Source organism: Solanum lycopersicum, chromosome 4, assembly GCF_036512215.1.
Source record: "Solanum lycopersicum chromosome 4, SLM_r2.1".
In the NCBI taxonomy this organism is placed as follows: Eukaryota; Viridiplantae; Streptophyta; class Magnoliopsida; order Solanales; family Solanaceae; genus Solanum; species Solanum lycopersicum.
In genome coordinates, this window is record NC_090803.1 from 29543379 (window position 1) to 29555304 (window position 11926).

Genomic DNA, 11926 nt, shown 5'->3' on the forward strand with positions numbered 1-11926 from the left:
AATAATCATTACCAACAATTGTTCAAGATAAGGATCAAGCAGAATATAAGGATAGAAGTTGATCAACTTGGTACTACTGTGTTAGCTATTAAAGAGTAAGAATGGGAATAGGACTAAGTTATGTAGGTGTAGTACGTAGTAGAAGTTAACCTCTACTCTTGTAATTGTATTTGTAATGTAGTGAACTCTAAGTGTAGCTAGCCAAGAACTATATAACTATGTATCTAATCTATATAAGTAACATGTGAACGAAATTTTTAATCATCACTATGATCCTTAATTTTTCTCATTCATTGCTTGAGATTTCTATATGATTTTAGAGATTTAAGATTTTTTGTTGTCTATATATTGAATCTGAAATAATCACATGCATTACTAAAAATTGTCAAAAAAGGACGAACAAAAAAGCGACAGATAGCGTCACTACAAAAAGCGACGCAAATTGCCACACCGTCTGTCATTTTTAAATAAAAAAATTATTTTTCAAAAAGTGACAAATGTCATCTCTTAGTCCGTCTTTTTTTTTTTTTGCGGATTATATATATATATATATATATATGTAATCAATAATTAATTATCTTATATCGATAGGTACGCAGTCCATCACTTTTTATTTAAAATAATTATTTATAAATTTAAAACTAACCACATTGTTCGTCACTTTTGATTAGTTGTTTTTTTAAAAGAGAGATGGACGACATCTCTATGTCCGTCACTCTTTGGTCAAAATGACTAGTCAAACATTTAGAAAAGTGACGGACATCGTCTCTAGTCCATCGCTTTTTGTTCAAAATTTTGGTCAAATATTTTTATAAAGCGCCGGTTAAGAGACGTTGTCCGTCATTTTTTAAAATTTATATTGAACCAAAAAGCGAATTGTCCCCCCATTTTCCCATATCTCTTTCTCTCTCTTCTCTCCCTTCTCACTAAAATCAAAATGTTGCGCCGTCGCCACCCCACATCGTCGTTGCGTTTTTCTCTCCTTGAGAGTTAGTCCCCTCGCCTCCCTGCCCCATCTCCGCCGCCATCCATCGTCCCACTACCTCGTTTCCTTAGCTTATTAAGGTTAGGGTTTGATTTTAGTTATTTTTTTCAATTCTATTAATATTTGATTTGTTATAAAATTCGTATATTGTTTTAGTTTGATGAATTGTGTGATTCAATTGTTAATTTGTATATTTTATTATTGTTAGTTAGGGAAAGAGTTGGGGATTTTTTACTTTAAGGTTTTCTTGTAAATTGTTTTTTTTTTATAAAAAAAATATGATTGTGAATTGAGTACTAGAATTTAGAACTAACAAATAGTTAGAAGTTAGAAGTTAGATTAGTTGCATTTTTCAGCTTTGAAATTCTTGAATTTAGTATGTTTGACATTGAATCGTACATGAAAGTTAGATTACTTTTATTGGATAGTATATGAAAGTTCAAATTAGATTAGTTGAATTTTTCAAATTAGAAGTTCTTTAATTTAGTAAGTTTGAAAGTTGAAGATAAAAGAATTGGAGATTTTTCAATTTGCTATTGTATTTGTGCTTATATGCATTATATTGAATTATTGTTGTTCAAAATTGGGTTACTTTAATTTTATTCTTTAATTTAGAATTCTTGAGCTTGGAAATTCTTGAACTTAGAAATTCTAGAAATTAGATATGAACACTAACTTTTGTAGGATTTTAGAACTTTAATTAGGTTGTGAACTTTAGAAATCTTGAATTATTGTAGGATCTTAGAACTTTATATTGTGAAATTTATAAATCTTGAATTATTGTGTAATTTTAAAACTTCTAGTTGTGAACTTTAGAAATCTTGAATTATTCAAGGATCTTAAACTTTAGGTTGTGAACTTTAGAAATCTTTAATTATTGTGGGATCTAAGAATTTTAGGTTGTGAACTTTAGAAATCTTATTGTAGAATTGTAGAACTTAAAGGTGTCAACTTTAGAGAACTTGAATCTTTGTAGAATTTTAGAACTTCATAAGGTTGTGAACCTAAGGAATCTTGAATTGTAGGATTTTGCAACCAGTAAATTGTGAACCTTAGAAAACATGATTTTTGTAGGATTTTAGACTTTAAGTTGTGAAACATTAGGAATCTTAAATTATTCTAGAATTTCAGAACTTTAAGTTGTGAATTTTAGGGATCTTGATTTTTGTACGATTTCAAAACTTTAAATTGTGAACATTAGAGAACTTAAATTTTTGTGGGGATTTAGAACAAAGGTTGTGAATTTTAGAGAATTTGAGTTTTTGTAGGGTTTTAGAACTTTAGGTTGTCAACTTTAGTAATCTTGAATTATTTTAGGGTTCTAAAACTTTAAGTTGTGAACTTTAGAAATCTTGAATTATTGTGAAATTTTTAACTTTAGGTTGTGAACTTTAGAAATCTTGAATTATTGTAGAATTTTAGAACAGAAAGTTGTGAACTTTAGAGAACTTGATATTTTTTTTGTAGAATTTTAGAACTTTATAAGTTTGTGAATGTTAGAAATCTTGAATAATTGTCGAATTTTAGAACTTTAAGTTGTTAACATTAGAGTACTTTAATTTTATAGGATTTTACAACTTTTAGTTTGTGAAACGTTAGAAATCTTGAATTATTGTAGAATTTTAGAACTTTAAGTTATAAATTTTAGGAAAATTGATTTTTTGTAGGATTTTAGAACTTTAAGTTGTGAACTTTAGAGATCTTGAAATTTATACGATTTTAAAACTTTCGGTTGTGAACTTTAGAAATCGTGAATTATTTTAGGATTTTAGGATTTTAGGTTATGAACTTTAGAAATCTTGAATTTATTTTAGGAGTTTAGAAATTCAAGAAGTGAACTTTCGAAATCTTTAATTATTTTAGGATTTTAGAACTTTAATTAGGATGTGAACTTTAGAAATCTTGAATTATTGTAGGTTTTTTTTTAATTTAAGCTGTGAACTTTAGAGAACTTGATTTTTGTAGGATTTCATAACTTTAGGTTGTGAACTTTAGAAATCTTGAATTATTTTAGGATTTTAGAACTTTAGGTTGTGAACTTCAGAAATCTTGAATTATTTGAGGAGTTTAGAAATTTAGGTTGTGAACTTTTGAAATCTTGAATTATTTTAGGATTTTAGAACTTGAGGGTATGAACTTTAGAAATCTTGAATTATTTTAGGATTTTAGAACTTGAGGGTATGAACTTTAGAAATCTTGAATTGTTGTGCTTTTTTAGAACTTTAAGTTGTGAACTTTAGAGAATTTGAATTTTTGTAGGATTTAGAACTTTAGGTTGTGAACTTTAGAAATCTTGAATTATTTTAGGATTTTTAAACTTTGGATTGTAAACTTTAGAAATTTTGAATTATTTTAGGATTTTGGAACTTTTGGTTGTGAACTTTAGAAATCTTTGAATTATTTTAGGAGTTTAAAACTTTAGGTTGTGAACTTTAGTGATCCTGAACTATTTTGAGATTTTAGAACTTTAGCTGTGTATTTTAGAAATCTTGAATTATTATGGATTTTTAGAACTTTAAGTTGTGTACTTTAGAGAACTTGAATTTTAGTAAGATTTTAGAATTTTAGATTGTGAACTTTAGAAATCTTGAATTATTTTAGAATTTTTTAGAACTTTAGATTTGAACTTTAGAAATCTTGAATTATTTTAGGATTTTAAAATTGTAAATTATGAGCTTTATAAATCTTGAATTACTGGGGGATTTTAGAACTTTAAGTGGTGAACTTTAGAAATCTTGAATTAAGAATTTAAACTTTAGGTTGTCAACTTTACAAAAATCTCTACTTATAGAATTTATGAACTAATCATTAGGTTTAATTTAGATGTCTTGATAAAATATAGTCTGTATGAACTACTTGTAATTTTAAAATGAATTTGAAAGACTTTAGAAGTCTTTAAGTTGTGATTAAGATATTTTTGAATGTTAATATGAATTTTTTAATTTATACTATGTGTAGATTCTTAAAAATATTTTGTGTTTGATTCGGGCTGAATTGAATTGAATTGTTATGTATTGCTTTTACAGGTGGGCAGTAGAAAGTCAGATTTTACTTTCAAAAAAATTGCAGAAAAAGCGACGGACAGGGTGGTTTTGTCCATCGCTTTTTGAGATTTTTTTTTTAAAAAAATAGAAAAGCGACAGGCAGTCCTTTAGTCCGTCCCTTTTCTTAATTTTATTTTTAATAATACCTAGAAAAGTGATGGATAGAGTTCTTTTAGTTCGTCACTTTTTTGTATTTTTCAAATTTTTATTTCTAATAAAGCGACGGACGCGTCTCATTGTCCGTCGCTTTTTAAGATTATAAAAAAATTAAAAATAAATTAAAGCGACGGACTTCGTCTCTTTTTTTAATTAAAAAAAAAGAAGCAAAGGACGGCGTCACATTCTTTAATAAAAAAAAGCGACGCAGTCCGTCGCTTTTGGAAAAGTGTCGAGCCAAAAAGCGACTAGATTGACTGCACCACTTTTGGATAAAAAAGTGTTGCAGTCCGTTGTTTTTTTTACGTCTCTTTTTGGCAATATTTTAGTAGTGACATCCAACTGATATGGCTCCCTCTACCAATAATCTGTCCACTTTTTCCCTTTAACACCTCATTGCTTCTTGTTCTATAAATGTAAATCAACAAACTATCTCATATAGAGACAACAAATATTACAATTGATTCAGGTAATGAGATTAACTTATATCATCAAGGAGATTGAGCCAACAGTAAGTAGTTGTTCCACTAGAAAGGGTGTTGAGAAAGTTGTAGCTACATGTGTTGAGGAATATACAGAAGAAAGTGGCAATATTAATTGATGATTGAGAGGAGAAAGATGTACTACTAAGGTTTTGGATCTCAGGAACCTTGACAGAAGAAATCATGTATCTGATTGTAGGTTTCTCAACTTCCTAGTATGAGCCTGCTTAGAATAAGCCTATCTTCAACCAACAAAATATAAGGAGTTTTAGCTTAAACATAAATTGCAAAGACTTAGGCTAGGAACCAAGAATATTAATGAATACATTAAGAGATTCAAAGACATATCTGACAGCCTTGGAGCCATTCACAAATATATAGATGAAGTTACCAAAGTAATCAACTTTGCTTGAGGTTTAGGTCTAAAGTACAAGACTTTTATAACTGTCATGCGAGGTAAGATACCGTATCCAACTCTTAAAAAATATTTAATTCTCTTAATTAGTGGTTTTGATATTGTTGGATATTTTTTAATACATTGAGGTCTTGAATTGAACAAATACATTTGTTCATGAAAGAACATGACTATTATGAAAAGTCATTTGTTCATGAAAGAACATGACTATTATGAAAAGTCATTTGTTCATGAAAGATATGACTATTTTGAAAATTTATTTGATCATGATAGAACATGATTGTAATTATGAAAAGTCATCTATTAAGTTCTATAAATATAAAGACTCTCTAGAAGTAGCCAATAGAAAAATTTGCAAGTGTATAAAAGGATTTTGTTGTATCCTCAAGGGAATCGCTTGCATATTTCTCAATAGCTTTATGAGCAATATCATCGAAAAGAAATTAAAGTTTCATCCCTCAAAGCCACCGTCTTCTAATTCCATAATACTTGTTATTATTTTTCTAACAGATATGAAAAAGGATGAAGAAAAAGTGCAACAACAGAACCTGCATTCTTTTCCAAAAAGGGAAAGGGAAAAGGAAACTCATCTTCGAGCAGAGGAAACAACAAATTTAAATCCGGAAGAAAAGATTTCAAGTTTGTTAGAAAAGGGTCAAATATTCATCGATTAGGCTATAAAGTACGAGTCTTCTCTTTTCAGGGTTATAGTATATAGAACCTAAATAATAAACGAATTGATTGTAGTCAGGTCAGAGCCTTCTATTGTCTGTTGGAGGAGATTGAATGAACTTCATACCGCACCTTACTTCATTGTTAGTTGATGTTGTTTCCAAAAAATATTTAAAATCATAGAAAATAATTATAATCACAACTAAAATATGAAGGAACATAACTTTATTGATAAATATGTAGGTACAAGTATGTTCGTCTCTTGATTCTTTCCTTAAGGAATTTATCCATAATTCGGAGGCCATTAAGTTGTATTTCTTGAACTAGGATGTTTGATATTGATATCTCCATGAATATTCCATAAATTTACAAAATATTCGCACTACTAAAGAAACAACGTTCAGAGACAGATATTAGCGACGAACGATATTCCATCGTTATATAATGACGGATTTGCGACAGAATAACCATTTTGTTGCAGAATTAAGAAATGATTTTTTGATTTATAATATAGCAACCAATTTGCAACTAAACATTTAATTCATCGCTAAATATTAGTGCGAAAATTTTGCGCCTAATTTTTCATAAGGATTTAATAACGAAGTACTGCTCACAAATTTAATTAATATCGCGTGAAGAGTTAGTGACGGAAAAATGGTTGCTAAACTATTAAATATATTTTATAATTATTTATATTATATAGTGACGAAAATTTCCGTCAATATAGTTTTTAAATTATATATACATTTATTTGAAAGCGACGGATTCTAGAATCCGTCACTTATTCTGTTGCAAACTCCAATTTAAGATTTCAATACTCTCATTTAATATTATCCGTCGATCATGGTTTGTTAAAATCCAAGAATCAATCATATCTTCTCATACGAATTTGATCAATGGTCCTGATTTAAGACCCTCTTTCCTATTTTATACAAAAGAGCCTAAACCCCAATTTTTTTCTTCATTCTCTTCCTTTCCTCTCCATATCCGCCGCCCAATTCCATTTTCCCTCCTCTCTGTCCTTCTTTCTAGCAGTGCAGCCTAGAGAACGAGCAGAGAACAACGCCATCCAGCAACATCCGTGAAACAAGCAGTTGGACAACAACAGAGAGCTACAGCAAGCACGCGTAGACTACCATCGAACATCCGTTGATGGCAACAACTTTAATCGGCAAGAAATCAGGCGATCTTCGTCCGCAAAAAAATCAAGGAGATTGCGCCACCACTTGTCTCCCTCTCCGGCTAAAATTACAACAACATCAGCTCCATGCAGCGAGTAGTGAGCACCTACAGCAGTCAGGTAGATCCCTTAATGTCATTTTGTTAAAGCTTACTTGTTCATATACTTTTCTGTTAATGTTTATTTACTTTTATTTTTCATTGTGGTTACCATTAATGTTTTTAGTATACTCTAGAATATTTTCCTATTATTTGTTCTATGAGTGATATACATTTTGGGGTTTGTCGCGCCCCATTTTCGCAGAAAACGGGTTTTGTGCACGACCTAACAACTCTTTTGGGATTTTCGAGTTTGGATTCGCCAGCTAACGAGTTAAGGCGCGTTAGGGCACCTATCTAAACTAACTAAGTCTAACTAAGGTCAACGAGCAAGAGAATTTGGGTAAGGGTTCAAATTACCTTGAGGGGAAGGTGTTAGGCATCCCTCGAGGTCCACAAGTGTGGGTCCCGGCCGTATCTCATGCAATCTATATGGGGGTTACAAGTAGCAATCAAGGTCACTTCATTATTATTCATTAATATGCTTGCTAAGTGATAACAAGTATAAAACAATTAAGGCTATTTTATCAATTTAAACATGCGAGACTAGATGACAGCAATAATAAACAATCAAGTTTTAAGCTTATTTAAGCATATGATACTATGTTATAAACAAAGTTTGTAATATTAAGCAATTAATATGTGAGAAAGTAAGGTTTTGAAAATTGAGCAAGTTTTGAATATGAAATTTTTATTTTAAAAAAAAATGTTTGTTTCTTTATAGGGATGATGCCACGATATTGTTGATCGCGCTCCTCCACCATAGAAACAATTTTGATTTGAGGTCGGTCTAAAAATAGTTTATGTTTTTGAAAAATGATTTAAAAGATTTAGTTTACACGTAGGCACATAATATTTACATATAAATGCACATAATTTCTTTTGAAATCCATGGGTAGGTGGTACTTCCGGGGACGCGTCGGTTTAAAAAGTGGAACTAGACCTCATAGTTCCTTTTACTTTCCCACTAACGATAGGTTAGGGGATAGTACTTGTAATTTATTTCAAAAATAATGTCATCATCAATCCAAAATTTCAAAGGAAGATTGAATAATGACTTTTAAGAAAATTATGTTGCAAAACTTTGTAAGTACTAAAAACTAGTAGAACATTAAGGTGGTAAATTTATTAAATGCAAAGGTTTTACGATGAAATATATTTAAAGCCAAATAATTTGTTAAATGCATGAAATGATTCTAGTACCATTATTATTTTAAGAATATAACATATTGCAAGGAATGCGGAAATCTTCAAGAAGACAAATAGGATTATTAATTAAATAATATTAACTAATTTTAGGGGGAGGACACAAATATGCACAAACAAGTTCTATTTTTTATGGATATGTTAAGAGTTTAATTACAAGCCTATAAACATGATTTCTAGGTGTTCAAAAAAAAGTAACACATATATGCATAATTTTGTAGATTTAAATGATATGAACAAATTAAACCTTAGGCATGGTTTCTACATGACAATATGATGCTAAAAGTTATAACATTGTTAAAATACCTAATCAGCCTACTAAATTATTATGATTTTATTTTAACATTAAAAAAAATTAATGGAATCTAGTTTAATATTTTTTAGACTTATTAACAAAGCATCAAACAATTGATTGGATTATAATACCTATAAACAATAATTCTAGGTGATTAAAGACAAACCTATAGGCATGATTTCTAAAAAAATTTAATGAACAAGTAAGCATATAAATCCCCCTCCCCTAGACGACCCCCAAATAAATTTATATATATGATCTTTTAGAGTTACAATTGTTACAACATTCGAATAAATAAAATAGGCAAAAAATAAAATATATATATACATTCAAATAAACAAATAAATCTTTCTTCAATTAATCTTCAACTTGAACTTTAAGTTTGAAACTTGTCAAAGTAATCAAATAACTACACAAGTAATTACACTTATTAGTCAAGGTGAGACAATATGCAATTATTTTTAATAACGAATTCTACATAAAAAAACAGACAATAGCTTACACAAATATGTGAATGTGAAGATATTATAAATGTTAAGAATACTAACCGGTTAAGAAAAACAAATTGATTCACCTTTACTCGAACAAAGTATTAAAATAGCGAAGAACACTTGAATATTTACCGGAATATTAATGTGTTGTTAAACTAGCAAGAGAGCAATGAGAGAAGAGAGAGTCATGAGAGAAATTTTTGATTGAGAGTGAATGGGTGTGTGTGTGTTGATGAGATAATGAATGGAGGGGGTCTTATTTATATAGCAAAGAGGGGAAACAAATAAGGTAAACAAATATTTTAAGGAATCAATCAAATAGATTATTTTTCTAATTTAAAATAGAGCCAAATAGAAAAATTTTAAAATATTTTATTACCAAATATAAACAAAATAAGAATAACTAGGAAGAGTAATATTATTTTCCTTAAATAAAGAAGAGATAAAATTAGATTTTCTATTTTACGAAATATACAAACCAAATATGCCCATTTTTTAATTAAGATAAAGAAAATCAATTATTCAAGATACACCATATAGAGAAAGCAAGGAACAAAATAATTTAACACAATCATAGGTTGATACATTTAAGCACCCAAAACAAAATATTCACAGCCTAAAATACTCATCAGCAAATCAATCACAACAAATTCTAGAGTTAATGATTTTAATTAGTTGAAATAGCCTAAAATTAAGTCATAGTACCAATTCCAACAATCAACATATCAATTAGTAAATCCATTTATGCTCTAATTGATTAATACAAGTTCATTTCTAATTTGAAATAGACTGAGAAGTAGAATCGATTAAGGGAGAGAAACAAACTATTTAGTGAATTCCATCAATATTAACAAATAACCAAGCGATAACAAACAGATTCATGGCAAACATAGGATTTTCATTAATTTTGAAATGAGATTCAAAACGATTATTAAATTTCATACAAAGTAAACATACATCAGTAAATCAAAATCCTATTACAACTAAGAAGAGAGGAATAGATTAGCTAAATGACGATATGATAATTTTAAAAGAGATGTACCTCGAAGGATCTAAATAGATCCGTCCTTATTATATCTTCACCGGATATCGATGTTGTTGATGATTGTTCGTCGTAGGCGTTGCTGGCGCTGGCCTTGATTATGAGCTTGTGGTCGCCTGGAAACCTCGCTTGGTGGCTGCAGGAGTTTCGTCTGCTCGCCAATGGAGTCGCCGGTGTGGGTCGTCGGTAGAGCCTGCTGGCCGGAGTTCGCCTGACTGGACCTGCTAGTGGTGGCCATCGACATGCGCTTCTCTTGCTGCTGCTTCTCTGTTGCCTGGCAGCTCGCCTAAGTGCTGCCAGCGATGGAGAAAAGAAGGCAGAGAAGAAAGGAATAGATGAAAGATGACAGAGAAGAGGAGAGAGAAGAAGGTGGCGTTGGTCGCCGGTGTGTCTTTTGCTCTCCTCGTCGGCTGCTTGCTGCTGGAGAGCAGTTTCTGCTGCTGCTTGCAGCTTCACCAGTCACCGGTGATCCTCGTCGGCTGCTGGTCGGATAAGAGAGATGGCAGAAGAGGGAGAAGAGAGGGGTGGCGGCTGGCGGAGATACAGAAGGAGAGGCGGCGTCTCACCGGAGAGAATGGAGGAACGAGAGAGAGAGAGGCTTATCTGTTAAGAGAGAGAAGAAGAAGATAGAGAGAGGGAGGAAGAAGAAGAGAATTTTTTAGGTTTTGGGTCTTTTTGTGTTAAAAAGAGATAGAAAAAGTTGATCTCAACCGTTAGATTAGATAGAGATGGAGGGTTAGGATTCGATTATAATTTAATGGAGGGGTGAGATTGAAAGGTAATATTTTAAAGTTAGATTGTATGGCTAAAATTGAAATAAATATTGGGTAGAATTAAAAAGAAAAGATGGTTATGATTGATATAAAATTGCAATTGAATATGCTGAAATTGAAAGGGATTCAAATAAAATAGGCTAGAATTTAAAATTTTGATGAATGTGTAGGAATTACTATTTAAATACTACATATATTAAAATATTTTTTTGTATAATTGAAAATCATCTAAATTTTAAAACATTTGAAATTCATTAATAATTTTAAAATATAATAATATTTATAATAATTGTATAAAGTAAACGATACTAAAATATATAATTTTGGGAAAAATCGACTAAAACATCGATACTTCGAGTAAATTTTAAAAATGCGCATTTAATCGAATAGTTATTCTAAAAATGGTTAAAGGTCGGTCAAAATTGGGTGTCAACAGCTGCCCCTTGGTTGATTGAGAATGAAGAATGAATTTTCAGGCAACCAATGTTGACTTAGTAGCCGATTTTGTCCGACCGACGACAGACGTCAGTGGGGTCAATTGAAACGATATAGAGCTGAAAAAGGATACGACCGAGACATTGGTTTTAAGTCGCCTACATATCTCTAGTTGTACGAGAATCAGGTCGTGTGTAGTTCTAGATTCAAGAGCAAATGAAACTCTTAAAAGTTGAAAGAGCGCTAAGGTATTTGAAAGACACGATATCGGCTTGAATGGATAAGATTAGAGTAGCGATAAAAGAGAGATAGAGTGGCTAAAAAAGCATGACAGAGAAGCGAGAAAAGCATGATAGAACAAGGTAGTCATCCTTTGAGCACGATTCAGAGTATGAGTAGCAAAGAATTGATAGAGTCATTGTTGTGATAGAGGATAGCATGATAATTGTAATCAAGGGCGATCGATCATATCTGCGAATTCTAGATAAAATGTTAGCTTATAAATAGATAAAGTATGACCAATAATAATAAAATATGAATTCTAAATAGACAAGAGGTGATAAAAATCGTATCTGTTTGAGACGTAGTGCAAGCCTTGATAGTCTTTAACTTCTTGAAGGATTGAACCCATCTCTGAAGAATAACGTCAAAC

At 30.7% G+C, this 11926-nt stretch overlaps 1 long non-coding RNA gene across 1 annotated transcript; it reads left to right on the forward strand.

Annotated features, from left to right (window-relative positions):
* Positions 1 to 894: 894 nt before the first annotated feature.
* On the forward strand, positions 895 to 5901 carry LOC104646810 (uncharacterized). The gene is made up of 2 exons (XR_740983.4): positions 895 to 1065; positions 5593 to 5901. It is a non-coding gene; the product is annotated as an uncharacterized lncRNA (long non-coding RNA).
* The last annotated feature ends 6025 nt before the right edge of the window (positions 5902 to 11926 follow it).